The 14,384-nt window shown below is 38.1% G+C and overlaps 1 protein-coding gene across 4 annotated transcripts in view; it reads left to right on the top strand.

Moving 5' to 3' along the window:
* VCL (vinculin) overlaps positions 1-14,384 on the top strand; it is a 66,280-nt gene that overhangs the window by 5,578 nt on the left and 46,318 nt on the right. Inside the window, exon 1 of one of the 4 annotated variants that reach the window (XM_074874595.1) lies at positions 6,170-6,244. The exons of the other annotated variants lie outside the window; for them this stretch is intronic. The gene's annotated coding sequence lies outside the window, so the exon portion shown is untranslated. Of the gene's footprint in view, positions 1-6,169; positions 6,245-14,384 lie in introns of those variants that run through there. 4 annotated transcript variants of the gene reach the window in all.

Here is a 14,384-nt window from a genome sequence, read left to right as displayed (position 1 = left end):
TTGTGAAAAATGCAGCCTGCCTTGAAATCCTTGTGAAGATTGCAGCAGCGAAAGTCAGATACATGGCTAAACACTTAGAATGAGGAGAAGTGATCTGACTGTTGCAGAGAGGGGACAGTAAAACAGCTTCCTCATCCCTAAGTTTTCTGCTGTAGCTGACTTGCCTGTATCTCAGGGTACATAAGAGGAGTGAGCTGTCGAGGGTGGGTTAGTGTTTCTCTTTTTTTTGAGAGAATTAGCTTGCAATATTTATGTATCTTGGAAAAGGATGGAGAAGAAAGGAAAAAGGCGCTCAAGGGGTTGTAACTTTCTGATTTTTTTTCTTGATGTTTGTAACTTGTGAGGGGATATGTATAGATCTGCACCTCCACATCTCCAGTTTATCATATTGGAAGAGCCTTGATCTCATGAGAGAATGTCTTTTCCTTACAGGTTTCTAGGTCTTGTCTGTGTAGTAGAAACTTGTGATTAGTGTTAGAGAAAGTGGTTTTTAAATAATAAAAATGTCCTTATTTTTAGAAATAGAACATTCTACTTCAGTGTACCTGCAATTTCTTTAGGGGCAAATTAACATATTGTGGGAACTGTGGCCATATTCTCTGAGAAAGTGGATAAAATCCATCAGGGTGTGTGCATGGGAGGGACAGGGAGAAGAGTGATTAATTATTAATCAGACAGAAAGCAACTTTGTAATAACAAAAGCACATCATAAACTACTTTCTTGCTTTTATCTGTTAGGAATTATCTTTACATAAGTGATAAATCAGCTTCTGATTTGAATGGAATAATCTTTGTTCTGTTATGTTTAGAGACTTAATTTATACCAGTCTTCCATCAGCTTTAAAAGGAGTATTTTCTTCTCTCTTTAAATGTGCATAGAGATGGTGACTGTATCCATTAGTAATTACATGCAGCTTGCTTTTTTGGGCATAAAACCTGAGACTATTGTTGTGGAATGGATAACCTTAAAGTGGCAGTTGGACTAAAAAATTCCATATGCCAACTATATGGTGTATACCATTTCTGCTCCGGGAAACTTAACATATGCTTTCTGCTGCATAAGTGAATTGCACTAGTGAGGGAGGAGCTGTTAAATCCATATTAAAGGCCAATGTTAAGCAATTTATTCTTGTTCCTGGCTGCTTGTAGCTTCAGTGTCATGTAGTTTTGCTTTGTGCTTTGAAACAAGAAGGTGTTTTTCTCCACATAGTGATATTGGATTGTAAACATGGAATTCCTTTTATGAAGATTAATAAAACAGTGAACCAAATAAAACATGGTTCAGTATGTTTTTACACTTAGAAATGTGTAGCTTCAGAACGTAAGTGGAGTAATTTACATATGTCTTCCCCTTCCCAATATAGTTGAAATTTGAATTGATGAAGCAAGTCTTTGAGAGGACTGGAGGGGGGTGGGGGGCAGAACTAAACAGTGTTTTTCAAGATATGTTAGCAAACATGTGGTGTTAATGCCAATTACTGGAAATGATGCCTAAAATCATTAACTGGTGGTTGCAAATGCTAGGGTATGTTTCTTGTTCCAGATCTGCTAGAATTATTAAATGACACTTTTTTTGGCAGTGAGTTTTCCAAAGGAGAGAATAGGCTGGTCCTAGTCCTAGTCAGTCCTTGCCTTGAGTATTACTCAATTTGGTAGTGGCTTCACATACAGCTAAGACTAGCTTTTTATCTCTACTTCTCTGTTGCACAGCTTGTATGTGTTGTTCCTAAGCTCTTGTTTCTGATTGCATTGTTTTACTTAGTCTTACTGGTTTTGTATTTTTTCACCTCAAATATGAAGATAAAGTATCTACTGTTAGTAATATCCATCTTCTGCTGCCATTTCTCACTCTGAAAAGCGAGTCAGACTTGCAGGCTAGACCTTAAGGCACATTGCAATGTAATATTTTTTCCTTTAGTGAGCCAGGTTCTATTCTATTACTTGCTCAGTCAAATGCTGAGAAACAATTCTTCTTGATACAGAACTTGCATCTGTGGTCATGGTTCTTAATTCCTGCAAAATTATAACCTTCCTGGTATTTATCTTTAAACACAGCAGTAGGAGCTCTTACTAAGGAACATTGTTGTTATCTAATTTGAACAGTAAAGTATCTTTTTTATAACTAAAACTGTTATAAGTTCATCTACTAAATTAATGGTAATGTTTAATTGTGTAATTTCTTCTTTAAATTTTATGACAACAGGCAAGAGACGATTAACTCTAAATTGTCCTCTAATCGGAGTCTAAAGTAACAACTTGTGTTGACGCATGGAAATACACCACAGATGAGTGGTTATTGCAACTACCTGCATTTTGGAAAACACTTTGTGGATACAAGATGATTTGCTCCGTGAGACATAAACTGATGAAATAAAGGCTGGATCTTTTCGGTTACAAATATTTCACCAATGAATATCTCTTGAAAACATGAGCCTAGCATCCTAGCAGCTCAAAACTGAATTGGGGGTGCGGGGAGAAGCAACATGCATAGTATTTGGAAGTAGGTCTAGTTTGTCCTTGTAGTAATTTCAGGCCCTAGTGCATCTGTAAGAATATGAAAAACGGGATAGAGAATCAGTAGAGAGGGCAAACCCTTCCTTTGTTTACTTTGACTAATAATTCAAGTCTACAAGCTCAAGGGCAGCCTTGGCTGCAGTGACCATGAAATGGTGGAGTTCAAGATTCTTAGGGTAGTGAGGAGGGTGCACAGCAAACTCATAACCCTGGACTTCAGGAGAGCAGGCTTTGGCCTCTTCAGGGATCTGTTTGGCAGAGTAGAGTACTGTGGGATAAAGCCATGGAGGGAAGAGTGGCCCCAGAAGGCTGGTTAATATTCAAGGATCAGCTCCTCCAAGCTCGGGAGCGATGCATCCCAACAAAGAGGAAGTCAGGTAAGAACACCAGGCCTGCATGGATGAACAGGGTGCTCCTGGACAAGCTCAAACATAAAAAGGAAGCCTACAGAAGGTGGAAGCAAGGACAGGTAGCCTGGGAGGAATACGGAGAAACTGTCCAAGCAGCCAGAGATCAGGTTAGAAAGGCCAAAGCCCTGGTAGATTTAAATCTGGCCAAGGACATCAAGGGCAGCAAGAAAAGCTTCTATAGGTATGTCAGTGATAAATGGAAGACTAGGGACAATGTGGGCATTCTCCAGAAGGAAACAGGAGACTTGGCCACCTAGCATATGGAGAAGGCTGAGGTACTCAACAGCTTTTTTTGCCTCAGTCTTCACTGGGAAGTGCTCCAACCATAATGTCAAAGATGCAGAAGGTAAAGGTGGGGACTGGGAGAATGTCGAACCGCCCACTGCAGGAGAAGATGATGTTTAAGACTAAGGAACCTGAAGGTGCACAAGTCCATGGGACCTGCTGAGATGCATCCACAGGTCCTGAGGGAACTGATGAATGAAATGGCTAAGCCACTGTCCATCATATTTGAGAAGTTGTGGCAGTGTAAGGTTGCCTAAAGTAGTTGTGGATGCCCCCTCCATGGATGTGTTCAAAGCCAGGTTGGATGAGGCTTTGAGCAACCTGGTCTAGTGGAAGGTGTCCCTGCCCATGGCAGGGGGGGTTGCAACTAGATGGTCTTTGTTGTAGTTGTACTTGTACTTGTCCCTATCCTGAGATGGTAATCAAAGTTTTCTGTGGAAGCGTACTGAAGAACTCACTCTGGAACAAATCTCTTATTCTGAAGTAAATAATGTTCTGATGCTTCAGAATAATTATTTACATTATGAATAATGATCAGTGGATAACTGGAAAGGGGAAAGAAGGAAATAAAGCCCTCAACTCCCAAAGGCTTTCCATGATTACTGAAACTGTCAGCTGATATTGACTCTTAGTTGATGATGATCTTTCTCACTGAGAGAATGTGTGTTAGAACAGTTTCCCCATACCCTGCCTTCATTGGTAGGGTAGGAAACTGATTCATGTCAGGATTCTTCAGTAGAAGTGAAGAAAAGAAACAAGCCATTCCTGTAGAAAACTTGTGTGTCTTGCTGCTGTTGGCTTAGAATTCTTATGAAGAGACCTTTTGTAATAAAACTGCATTGCATTTTCCATCAGTGGTTACACCCACAGAATAGTGAGCGAATGTAACCTGATCTTCTTCCACTGAGGATAAGTTTCCCTTGTGCCAAACTTTCAGTGCGTCTTGGGGACTGGGGTTGCTGAAGGCAGATCTTCTCAGTAAAAACTGAGGTAAAGAAGGTACTGAGTACTTCAGCCATTTCTGTGTTGTGACCAGGCCCCCCACCTATTCAGCAGTGGGCCTACATTTTACCTAGTCTTCATTTTGCAGCTGCTGTACTTACACAATCATTTTTTGTTGTCCTTCATGTCCCTCACCAGATTCAACTCTAGATTGTCTTTGGGATGGACCCCATCCCTGCATGCTCAGGTAGTGTCTTGGTATTCCTCCTGAGTCACCTGTCCATGCTTCTACCTCTTGTGTGCCTTCTTTTTATGTCAGTTTTGTCAGGAACATTCTGTTCATCCATGCGGGCCTCCTGCCACCTTTGCTTGTCTTCCTGCTCATCAGGGTGAACCATCCTTGAGCTTGGAGGAGGTGATCCTTGAAAATCAACCAGCTCTCTAGAAGCCCTCTTCTAAGAATTATATCCTATTGGTTTTCTCCAAGTAGGTCCCTGAAGATGCCAAAGTCTGTGCTGAAGCTCAGGGTCTGATTTCTCTTGTTTCTTCCTTTTAGAATCCTGAATTCCACCATCTCATGGTCATTGCAGCTAAGGTTGCACCTGACCTTTGCATTCCCAACCACTTCTTCCTTGTTTCTAATAGCAGAGTGCCTCCTATATTTGGCTCCTCAATTTGTATCTATCTACTAATGAAAGATGATTTTTAGAGCTTACAGTGCATGATAGGAAAAGTACAGTATTTCTGTACAGTATTGCAGTGGAGGTAAGCAATTTTCATATTAAACTGATTTTCTGTGATGGCCTAAGAAGGTTTGACTTGAGCAACTATCCTTAATCTTTGTCCTCAGGTACATATGGTGCATAAAGGAAATAATGAATAACAGACCTGAGAAAGTACTGCTTTGGCTAGTTTTATAAGCTTTATACTAGGGTAGCTTTGTTTATGCAGCTTAAAATGTTTGGGTATGCTGCAAGTGTTCTGGTCTCAGTGCTCTACATACTAGAGTTGTTGCAGTTTTCAGTCACTTTGACTAGGATACAGTAAATCTTCTATGGTAATTCCAGAATTGTCTAAATTCTTTAACTGTCCTAAAAGGTACAGATTAGTTCAAGGCAGTCTCAGTTCAGGCTAGCAGTAGGCAAAGACCAAAAGCCTTGTTCTGTAATGAATGTAAATGTAACTGCATTTGCAATTCATAAGGATATTCAGGAATGCTTGATATTCTTGTGATGGTGTTTATCCAGCAATGCATCTTTTTAAAGTAGGTGATAGTAAAGATTGTGTTTTGTCTTTTCTTTTTAATGGACACACTGATGACATACCAGACTCTGCTCTTTTCAATGTTTGTCTTCTGTTGGAATAGTAAAATACAATGATATTAAACTTGAACTGCATTTTAGTAGCTGAGTCTTTGCATGAACTACAGAAACAAGCCTGTCCCTTCTTAAATGCTGAGGAGTGCACAACAAAATAGCTATAGAAATTAGTTTCTTAAACAGGTATAGTCACATAAGTGCTAAAGTACTAGTATGAGATATGGCAGTTATTTCTGTAAGGCCTGAATTGATGAGGAGCATTCTGGCCTGTACTGGTTAAGTCACAAGTGTCACCTTAGCTGTCATTGTGGTAATGGCAAACAGTAATGACTGTTTTCTTCTGTCTTTAGTTTTTATTAAATTCTCATCAAATAGTTACTATGTAATGTAAGGAACAGGGAGCTTATTAAAGGCTGAGCCAGGAAAGTCTGTATCAACTTCCTTGCCCATTCTAGTCTTTCAGCCATTTTCTGGGTATCAACTCTTCAGTTGCAGAAGAGTCTGAAGACTCCTGTCAAGCAGGGAAGATATTAAAAGATGTCATCTGGAACTTCAGTTATTCCAGCTGAGTTGCTTTCTCTGCTGTCTTCAAACTTCTTCTTGAGTTTGGAAGAGGCTGTATACTTCAACTGTTTTTGAGGAGGAAGGCATTAATAAAACTTTCTTTTCTTATGCAGGCCTTGTCTTGTTTGCCTGCACAAATACTTCCTTGGAAGGAGCAGAAACAGACTTCAACCAGACTGATAGTCAGTACATGTGAGAGCCAGATAACTTGTAAGTTGCAAGAGTGTTTGGGTGGATTTGGTTCCTGGTGACCACAAATTTGGTTATGTTTTGAACAACTTCTCATAAATGAGTAAAATATCTATATATAGAGATATATAAAATAACTACTCAAATGAGTAAAATATCTGCCTGTGCATAAGCAATGAATGGTTAAACTGTTAATCTCAAAATAGGATAAAGTAGTACATAATTGAATGAAACAATTAGTGCTAAGGTTTAGCTGTATGCAAGGTGGCATGTTCAACCTTCCTATTTAAACTCTATGGAAACCTTGTCAGTTGCTAACATGTGTCCATGCAGTCATCTTAACTTGCTTAGCAGATATTTTTAATACTGAAGTGTGTGATGTACTGAATGTTTATATTAAGAGTTACCACTATTTAAAAAAATGCTGCTTCAAGCATCCAGTTGGAAGTTATTGAGGTTACTTGCTTTGGTGTGTCTTTGCTTTTAAAAATCTTACTTTTGTAACTTTGCTCAAGATTGACTGCATTTCAGCCTCTGAATGTGTATACAGGTGTCTAAATATCCTTCAGCGAAGTCTTCAAAATCTGATTCTGTTAAAATGGGTCACAAAAACCACTCAATACCTGAAAGAAAACTTATTCTCAAGTGTAAAAACACTTTCTTAAATTACTTCATATAACCTCTTACGAGGTTTTAGGTGAGAGAACAAGTTAGTAGACTGACTAGTGTTTGGACTGCACTAAAATCACTTTCACAAGCCTAGCTGTCTTTGCAGCTTTTGGAGAATAATAGTTGTGCTGAATAACAGAAATAATCAAATGGGGTTTCTCTCAAACTCCAGAATAGTAGCAAAAAGGACACTTTTTTATTTAGCTTGCCCTGATACAATGATGAAAAAAACAGAATTGTGAAGGGATAGTAACTGCCAAACTACTGACTTAACTGTATCAAATGGAAAAGTGCTGCTTGATTCCTTGCCACACTTATAAGAAGTTCCCTTTTTCTCAAAAAAATAAAGGGGTGGGGAGTGAGAACCTCACTAAATTTTAGGTAGGTTTCAGCTTGACTTCAGTCTTTCTCTGATGGGGGGAAAAAAAAGTAGTAGCATGGCATTTCTTTTATTTCTCTGAAGTTAATGCTGGAGAAAACCTACATTCCTTAGCTCTCTGACTAGACTCCACTGGCACTTGAGCTGCCAGCCCAGTGCACTCTACCCCCCATGCAACAGGAAGGAATGTATTTTTTTGGTCGATAGGATTTTTTTCCTCTTCCCAGCTTGATATCAGTGATTATTGTAGTTCAAAGGTATAGAATATAAAGTGTTTTATCTCTCAATTGCAAGCTAATTTGTGGCATAACAATTTTGCTGTGGCAATTTTTTGAGGGGGGGGGAGCAGTTGGAATCTGACCTCTTATCCAATTATTCAGGATAGTGAAATTCTAAAGAGACTTTGCAACCCTGAAGCGGTTACTAACTGCTACAAAGAGTTGTTGTGGCAGATTTTTACCTAGCTGTCTTGCACTTTTTTCTTGCAAAAAGCAAACTTCCCTGCACATGGCTTGCTAGTTTTAAATGTTCTGGTGATGCTGATAACTAACCTTGTTACTGTGTGGCAATGGAGGAAGTGAATGGAAGCTGTGAAGCGGTTTGTGAACTTGATGGATCTAGCTTCTGCCTTCACAATTGAGTGCAATTCCTTTCTTCAGATGTTTTTTCCAGTTTGCTTGTTAGCTGGCCAAAAACTTGTGTTTCTGTTTAATATAGTATAATGGTTGCTCAGAAGAGTGGTTCTCTTCTGTTCCATTGCTTTTAAATTTGGAGCCAGCTTCCTCAGATAGGACAAAATGTTGGAAAAGAGTGTAGCTTCCTGTTATAGGAGATGCTTTTAGTCAGACTTGCAGCAATACTGCTGTTTCTCTTTTCAACCACATTCTTATAGCAAGTATAAAGGAACTTAATCTCTAAATGTGTTTACCTTACAAAGATTTAAAGGATTTTTCATTAATTTCTATTAAACTTCTAAAAGGGTTTTAACAGTTAGAAATGGTACCTATAACTCCTCAAAGTGGTAGCAATTACATACTATCAAGTGTTGGTGGCACTTTAATATCCTTTTTCTAATGTGGAGTTCATTTGTCAACATTCTTCTAATGTGACTCAGCAATGGTCTGCTGTTAAATGTTGTTGTGGATGATATGTATTTGTACAGTGCCTGGCACAATGGAGTTCTAAAATACTAATGAATTACAGTGAAAGAACTTCTGTTTTAAAGTCATCAACCTTTCTGCTGTCTCTTTATGATTCAGTGTCAAATCTAAGGATTAATTTTTAAGACAAATTTATAGAGGCTTTACTTCTCTACAGCTTCAACTAACAGTGACTGGGATTATTTCATCTGTATGCAAGAGGGGAAACCAGGCTTTGCCAGTCAGGGGAATTTAACAAAATGAGTAGTTTTAGCCTAAGTATTTGAAGGTTACAGTCCAGTGCATACAAGTTGCTTGCTTACACTACCTAATATTCCCTCTTTGTTTTAGCTGATGATAGTAGTAGCTTCATGTTACAGAGCTACACTGAGAAAGTCTGCCCATCCCATCAAGCATGTTCAGATGCTACTGCCTACAGTAATAGGGCCAACCAAATCCATTGGTACAAAGAAAAGTCCCACAGATTTTGGTAGTGTGAACTAAGCTTTCCAGTCAGCATTGCAAGAGTAAGACCAATGCTTTACTTGGGTGAACATAGAGAAGTATAATGTAATGTACATTAATGTTAGTCCAAAGCACTGTACTAGAAGTAGTCTGGCTCCAGACTTAATGTAGACTGTAACAGTGGCTAAGAGTAGGTTCTACTCTAGGTGGCATGGAAAACAGTAATTGTTCTGAGTGAGAAATTAGGTTTTAGAATGTATTACATGGTAAAAATTCCCAAAGGAATCCCTGACAACTAGGAATTAGATTACACCACTCTTATTGGTTATGTCACCCTGTAGTAGAAGATTCTGACTACATTGGTAACATCTGCTGGTATGCCATGGTATATTAGCCTTTACGACAAAAAACATTGAATCTCTTGAAAGAATAATTTTCAGTGTGAGTCAATAAATAAATAACAAATGCTATTGAAAGTAGTTGCGTTTAAAGCTTTTTCTAGATGTGAAAAGTAGGTTGTTACCAGACCACAGAGTAAGCTTAATACTTACTAAAATCTAATTTTAACAGCTGAGTAAGTATTCATCTAACTCGGAACTAATGCCAGATCAGACATTTCTTTGATTTTTTTTTTAATATTCTCTATCTGTTACTTCCATTGAGTGGCTGCTTTGTAACAGTTTGCAAATTGATTGTGATGACTCTGCACATAAGTGGGTTGTCTTCTACATGCTGAATTACTTGCAGAGCTGGTACAAGTGGTCAGAAGCACTGAAGGCAAAATCAGGCTGGAAAACAATCACATGATATTAAGTTTCTGACACACTTAAGTTTTTTTTTAATGGTGCTGTAAAATGAGCACTGTTCCTTGGAAAACAGCCCACCATTTCTAGTCCTTTTTCTGTTTAATGTAACTAGATACTGTTGTAGCTAATTAAAACATCACATTTAACATGTGAGCAATGTTTACACCATTAACTTACTGTACACTTGAATTAACTGTTAGTCAAGTAAAATGAGACTCATATGAAAGACAAATTGTCCAATATGCTACAGAAGGTGGACAATCACTATAAAATACTGTGTTAGTACATATCGTGCTGGTGAAGAAACATTTACTGTGTCAGGGCTTATGCCAAAGGGTGAATGCTGTGAATTTTGGTTACTTCAACCATATATTAGTGAACACATGAAGATAATATTAATATAATATTTAAATTCAGTGAAAAGTATTACTTTATCAATAAAGGTAATTTTAGATGAGTAGTGTTTCCCCTCGATGGAAACAAAGGATTAAGCAAAGTCAATGAGAGACAGAACTCTGTCCAGTTCCTGCATTTGCAGATTGATTTAAGTAAATAGATTAAGGTAGTATCTCTTATGTAAGTTCCTTCTCTGCCTTGCTACTTTGTTTAGCGCTAAACCCATTTAGTTTTTGTAACCCATCAAGGTAATGGAAATAGATACTTGCTTGACAAGGCTGCAGATAAATAAGCCAGCACTGATGACAGGCAGATGAGAAGTCAGTAACTTGAAACAGTGTCATGGGAAGACGTGGTAGGAATTGTTGCAAGAATTTCAGAATTGCTTAGAATGAAGTGTAGTGTTATGACAGTGTCTTTGGCAAAATAGTTACATTTAGAACACGCTAAAAAGCGGTGTCATGTAAATGATGGCGTGGTGAGTATTCTTTCTTTTACTGCTAAATGCGTTGCCCCTAGCAGGTGCTGAAAGTGAGTGCTTATCCTGATTTGTTTTGTCTTAAAAATCAATGATTGGTATTTCTCCTCCTCCTGCTATCAAAGGTGTTCAGAACTGCTTTTTCCTTCTCATGCTTATAAATTTTGTCTTTCTGCAGGAAACTATTGCTGTCTTAAAGGAAAAAAATTCTTTTACTATGAAACCACTGTGCTCTAGGAGGGAGCTCATAAGGGGTGCTGCCCTTTTTTTCTGTGGAAGAGGGAAAATCAGTGTTGAACTGTCTGGTCTTCAGAAGTCAGTACAAGTTTGCATATAACAAATAGAAGATCCTAAAATTCAGTGCCTGGTAGCCAACCTACATTTTTAGTTGTAGTATATTAAAATGCTTCTTGTAGTTAACACCTGTCAAACTAGTAATGTTTTCAAAAAGTAAAATGGGTTATAAAAAGTAGCAATGGATTTTGTAGTTAACTAAATATCAAAGTGAAATTAAGGCATTTATAATGGACATCTGCCTTGCACCTGATTTAGTCAGATACCTTAGAACCTTGAGAGGGAGAAACTTCACTAATGTTCTGCATCTGAAACTTACTCAAGAAGTAACAGAGAATAGGTATTAATTTGTCTTCTTTCTTCGGCTCCTTGAATATTTTCTGTGCCAACACATGGATAAGTGAAATACCAATTTAATAGTATTGTTACAGAGGCCACCTCCAACTTAGTTTGTCATTCTGATGAAGGAACAAACCACCCTGGGGAGAAAGTCTGTTACTACTCATGTGAAGCTACAGCTTGGGTTGGTTGAGAGACACTGCAGTACAATATTTATCTATATTAGAAACACAGCAGAGTGGCCTGTGAGAATCTGTATCTGGAAAGAAATCTTTCTTCCACTTGATGGTGATCTGTGAACTTCCTGTGGTGAGACTTGTTATTATTACTCTGTTACCAACAGAGCCAAAAGCCTTAATCTTTTTAGATACTTCTACTTGATTTAACACTTGGAAGGCTTGGGGGGATAGGATGCATCTCAGTTACTGGGGTGGGGATGTGGGGAGATCCTCATCAACCAGAATTCTCTCCAATGTGAAGATATTAGCAGATTGTCAAAGATGATACAAACCTACTAGCAGCATTCTGGTGTTTGGTTGCTTGCTTTTCAGACAAGTATTGGAATAATGAAAGAATTTATCTCTTTTATATCACGTGTTATGTTTTAGTACAGTACTAATGTGTGTATACATCTGCAGCAGGATTTGTGTTAATAGGTGCTCTGAAAGTTGGTGATTTGCAGGTCGGAGAACATGGAAATGACCTGGAAGAGCTTTTGGAGTCTGCATGCTGTTTGGCATGATGTTTGGTATGCCTTAAACTTCCTTGTAAGGTAAAAGTAGCTAGTTGCAGCTGTGAATCTAATTTGTAGAGGATAATTGCTGTCTGATTTTTCCAGGTGAGTTTTGTATATGCTCAAAGGTCAGAACTGACTTGCTTGGCTGAAGTGGAGTTACAATGTCTTAAAGTAGTTTTAACTCTGGAGTACTGGTTTAGAAGAAGAAACTTTCTTGATAAAAGAATTAACTTCCAAATTATAATAGCTCTGTAAAAAGTCTCACATCATCAGTATATACTTTTGTTTCCTTTATGTTAAGTTGTGCATCCTGCAATTAGCTAAACCATCCAAGCCTCAGCTCTGTACTGGTAACAGAGTTAGTAGACATTAGCAGCATGAATAAGTCTTTTGATACCCAAATGATGTCATTTTTCGGTTTCCATATGGTTCTTGTTTCATAGTTATGTATTTTACTTGGACAGCAGGATTTCCTTAGCCTCAAGCCAATTGAATTTGTCTTAATTGCCAGTGTAGACAGGTAGGTCAGTTTGCTGCTATTAGAGACCAGATGGCTGGAGTGTTCTAATTTACTTGACTTACTGCCAGATGACTTTGAAATTGTACCTTGCTATGCCTGGAATGCAGTCTCCGGGGTAATCATGAGAAAACTAGAAGCCAGTATACAGCTTCCATATTAACTGAAAGGCAAAGTGGATAGGCTCTGATTCAGCAGTCTCTAGGTTCCTTCTAGGCTTGAAGGAATAGTGGTCTTGTTGACTGATGTCACTGGTAGTATATGTGCATTGCTCACTAAACTAGAAGCAGAAAGAGAATTCAGCTGCATATTTCTTTGGACTTATTTTTCAGTCTTTTAATTGCATTGGCCTATTCCCCTGCATAGTACTAGAAGAACTTAAACCTTCTTAAACCAGTGTTAAACTCACTAATTCCAAGTGACATATCAATCACACTTTGAATTTAAAGCAAGATGAGAGCTGAATGATGAAAAAATTGGAAATTTTCTTTGCTAAATACTTCTGAAAGGGCCTTTGAAGGAAAAACAAAGTTTTGTGTTTAAAAACCCCAAGTGGTACCTTGTTATAACTGACTTTTTTAAGTTTTATTGAATAAGAAGGATTAGATTGTGAGGAGTGACGTGTACACTTGTTCTCGTGGATTTTTTTTTTTCTAAAAACACTTCAACATTGCTTGCTTCTGTCACAGTGTGCAGAAAGTTCTGTCTTTACTGGAAACTGTTTGTCATCTGATGATCATTTATGTGATTTATGAAATTGAGGTGGAACTAAGAAATTTCATGATGTACCCCAAAGTTGTTTGACTTGTGTTTGGCGAAGTTTTATGCTTGGCTGCTATGCCAGGGTATATGCAGTTCTGTTTTGCTAACATTTACCACATGGATTACGGCGGCTAAGGTCCAGGGCATGATAAAACAACATTGATTCCAAAAGCTGTATTTCTAAAAGAGCTGAGTGAAACAGCTTGAAATACCAACAACTGGACCTACTAGATACTGCAAATAAGGATAGAACATGGGTTGCAATCTAAGTACTGTGACTGACAATGATGAAGGTAAATAGCTAATTCTGATTTTTTTAGTCTTGTTTGCTGTCAGAGCTCCTTTCCAAAAGCCTTCTGTGTAATTTGGCTTCAATGACTGGTTTCACAAAGGGAAAATTGAATAACTTTGAAGTAGTTATCGAGCAATTATTGAAAAGGACTGGCAATTCTGTTTTGAGATGGGTTCTAGACATGGATATGCAGTGTAGAAACTGTTGTTGTTGCAGAGTTACAGCACATACTTAAGTTTATTTTTTCAGGACAGACATCTAAAGAAATAGAGAAAGAAGCTGCAGAGAACTTTATGAAGCTGCACTGATGTATAACAAACTTTTGATGTGAGATTTTACACTCTCATTGTCATGTCACTATTCTTCCTGGAAGCTTGCAAAACATGGAAGAATGCATAAACCAGCAACTGGATTTTAATGGGAGATGGCTTATGGTAAAGTCACTTTTACAGGCTACAGACTAGATCACTTTGAGTGGTACTTTGATTTGTCATGCAAAACTCATACTGTAGCTTATTTCTTGGGGGAAACCTGAGGCTCTGCTAGTGTTACAGCTAGGGCTGTATGTGTTCACTGGATGATGATGTGAGTATTTTTTAGGCTCCTTGCTAAAATGACAGCTGTTTTAAGTTAGCTTCTGGAACATTGTAAGAAATAATTCTTCTAAGGTCATCTTCCTTTTTATCTGGGGAAATCCTGTAAGCTGCAAGGAAAATTACACTTCAGCATTTGTCAAATTGGTATGGTCAATATAGGCATTTAGAAGAATCTTTGTTTAAAAAAAACCCAAACAAACCCACCTCCAAACAACAACCTCTGGACTCCCATGTTAAATATTTGCATGGTTTATTCTATGATACATGCAGTCTGTACTCTCGAACATCTAGAT

Source organism: Strix uralensis, chromosome 7 (genome assembly GCF_047716275.1).
Source record: "Strix uralensis isolate ZFMK-TIS-50842 chromosome 7, bStrUra1, whole genome shotgun sequence".
NCBI lineage: Eukaryota > Metazoa > Chordata > Aves > Strigiformes > Strigidae > Strix > Strix uralensis.
The sequence above is the reverse complement of the archived record's forward strand: the minus strand, read 5'-3'. Positions and strand labels throughout refer to the sequence as shown.